Genomic DNA, 3,567 nt, shown 5'->3' with positions numbered 1-3,567 from the left:
GGCAGCCCAATCACCGTGAAGATGAACACGAGCGCAGCGAAGGCGGGATACAGGTAGTAGGGCCACTGGGACCGGATGCGATCCGTGTTCCCCAGGCACTCCAGCAGGCTGTTGTTAGAGGAAGGACCTTGCCACACCATTTGACACTCCAGCGACCGCTGCGCCGAGACGGCCGTCGCCGCCAGGCACATGACGAGGGCGAGCAGAGCGCCCACGAGAAGCGCTGTTTTGGCCATTTTATCAGCGGCGATAGTCGGGTGTTGGGTAGCACGGATTCGCTTCGCCGGTCAAGCGCCTGATAGAATGTGCCTTGTCTCGGAAGGGATAGGAGTGGGAGTGCGCGTCGGTGATGGTCCAAGCCTCGCAGCTGGAGCGACGCCGCAAGCGGAAAGGCAGGAAGTGGAGAGAGAAAGAGGAACAGATCTCCTGGAAGCAAGAGAAGAGCAAGATTGTCCTCCGAGAGAAAACAAAAAATGGAGCGGGGCTACCGGTCAGGCGATGAGCAGAATATTGAACGAGTGACTATCGGGAGAGAGGAAAGGAAGTGTGTGTGGAAGGGGGTGGGGCGAGCCTGTGCGTATGGGAAAGAGCGGGCAAGCCGAAGCAAGGATGGAAGACGAGGACGGCGAGCCAGAGCACTCACAAACGTCAGGCACACACGCTGAAGCAAAGATGAGTTGACTTCGAAGAAGAAAAGCATTCAATAATAATGAACAAGGAAACAGAAACACAGGTACATGCGGGCGTGCCAGCGTCCGTGCTCTTGGCGTCTTGTCGGACTTACGCTGTCGGGGAGGTTTACGTAGCGTTATGCTGTCCTTGCCCTTGCTCAGATATTAATTTGAATATTGTATATGCGCGAGAGAGCGGTGAGGCAGAGGGACCGGGGAGCGTTGCAGATGCGTCGAGCGTGAGGACGGCACCGAGAGTGGAGAAGAGAGGGGAGGATAGAGATAGGGGGGGCCAATGTATGAATGAGTAGAAGCTGCTGGCTATAAACGGTGAGGGGGAGAGGGAACACACACACGCACAAAGGCAAAAAGAAAACCGATCCAAGTTGCGGTGGATAAACAACGACAGAAAATCCTGTAAGCAGTGAAACGAGACACTCCCTCAAAAAAAAAAAAAAACTAAAGGAGAGAAGATACGGCAAGCAGAGCTAGCCAAAGAAGTGTGTATGAGTCGGGGGAAGGAAGGGAGGGAGGGAGGGGGTCGGCGAGTAAACGGGGCAGCTGCAACGACGAAGAAGCGCTAGGAGATGAGGCAAGAGAACGAACAACTTCAGAAAAGGCGAAAGACACACACACACGCCGACGTGCAGAGGGAGAGCAAAGAAAAGGGAAGGGGAGGGGGTGTGAGAATCAGAGAAGAAGAGACAAACAAAAAGAAACGCCTGGCCCTCCCCACCTTTAAGCACACACACGCCAACCAACCAGCCAACACACACGGAAAAAAAAACAAATGCACGTCGTTTATTAATGACCTTTTTTTCCTGGCTCGAGCGCTGACTCCGGAACAGCCCCCCCCCCCTTTCCCACACTCAGCAGAGCGAAAGCGGAAAACGCAAACCGAAGAAACCACACGCACACACACGCACGCACAGAACACACTTAAATACGTAAGAACGAAGCGCCGAAAAAGAACAATGGAGAGGGAGAAGTTTCTCTATGTGAGGAGATGGAGAGGAGGGTGAGGGAGGGGGGAAGAGGGGAGAGGAGAAAGGAGGCAAGGAGAAGGGAGGGGGAGGGGCGTTTCTGGCCGGGTACGTGGCCACGTGAACGCAGTTCGCCGTTTCTCTTGCGTCTTTGGTCTGTGGCGGCAACGTGTATGTTTACTACGTACGTTCCCTTGTATACATATATATATATATATAATATTACCCTCCGTTGTGGGAAGAAGGCGTTCGATGGCTGTGCGGAAGCTTCGCGGGTGACGCCGAGGACGGGCTGTCAATTCGAAGGGTGTGCCGACAAAAAAGGCGTGATGGGGGCCTGTATAACCACGCGCGATTGTGGCCGAGCTGTTTGCTGGGGGTTGGTTGTTGCTTGTGTGCGTATGGTGGTCTTGCTGCCGAAGAACATGCCGAATACGCATGAAGAAAGGCACACGATACACAAACGCGCACATGCATACATATATATGTGGGTGTGTGAACAGATGTGTGGGCATAGAACGAAACGTCGTGTGTTTATGGGCGTGTGAGTTTCAAGGTGGATGCACGTTGACGTGGTTGGCAATACGTAAAGAAGGAGGGAGGGAAGGGGAGGAGTCGAGTAGAGGCAACCGAGCGAAGGCGGTGAGCCATAGTTAGAGAAGACACAAGAGAATACAGCACGAATGGAAAAGAGCCGTGCTGCGCAAGTGCACGCACTCCACTTGAGTCGTTTGTGTGTGCGTTTTGTTCTCTCGCTCCTGCGTGCGCATGTGCGCCTCTCCGCTGAAGGGAGCTGATACCTTCTTCACGCTCTCCCCCTCGGCCGCTTTGGGGAGTCCGCACTCGGCCACCGCACCCCACACCCTGCGCCTGCCGTGAGGTCAAACCTACGATGATGGCACGATTCTTATGTCCCGCACTTAAGCAGCAGGGGATGCGAAGGCAATGGGAAGAAGGAAAACACTGCACATCACGAAGAGTACGCTTCAGGTCTGCACACACACACACACACACATCCTCGTGATGCTGGTGCAAGGATAGCGACATCTGTCGAGCGTTGCTCACTATGCACCGTGCTTGTGCGGTGCCTGCTGAGCGGCAGCACGGAGACGTGCCTGGCGCCCACGTTATGGGCTTCCTTGTGTGGCACTTGCTGTCAGGCCAAGCACTGCGCCTCTCACCCTCAACTGCCCATCCATCCCTGCAGCTGGAAATACCGGAAATGTTTCTTCACCATCACCCTCCTTTAGAATCGCATCTCTTTCTCGAGAAACAACGAGATGCGAGGGCTGGAGTCCTATAATTGAGCCCGGGAGAGGTGTGGCACATCAGCCACCCCTCTTCCTCCTCACTACAGGAAGAAAAACCTTGATATAGGCCGCGTATAGAGGGAAGAGCGGAGGAGGACACACCCAAAGAGTGGCACTCCCTCACAAGAAGCGCAGAGGGAGACAAAGGCGTGTGCTCCAGTCGAGAACGACAGCGCCTTACACTGCTCCATTCTGCGCATTTGGTTGCCGACAAAATAAGCAACGACAGAACACAGCAAAGGCAGACGACAGATTTTCTTAGCATACACATATATATCTACTGCCATACAACACCAACCTAATCCCCCATACACACACCCGGCCCCCCACCCCCACCGGCTCCGCAGGCCGCCCCACAGCCGCCTCCCATTAGGCGGGTCACCGCCTCGTGCATCCCTCCGGGTGGCGCAGGCTCCCCACAACTACCCAGTCAGGGCCGCGGGCGCCATACGTCCGAGCCACCTTCACACGCTGACTAGCATGTCCATGGCACAAGCGCGTGCACGGTCGCAGTCCGCTCCGACGCAACGCCGTCCGCGACCTCGCCGCCGACAGCAGTAGCGACGCACCGCACTGAATCCACAAAGCCTTCGGTGCTTGGTC

Source organism: Leishmania donovani, chromosome 19, assembly GCF_000227135.1.
Source record: "Leishmania donovani BPK282A1 complete genome, chromosome 19".
In the NCBI taxonomy this organism is placed as follows: Eukaryota; Euglenozoa; class Kinetoplastea; order Trypanosomatida; family Trypanosomatidae; genus Leishmania; species Leishmania donovani.
This window is presented reverse-complemented; position numbering follows the sequence as displayed.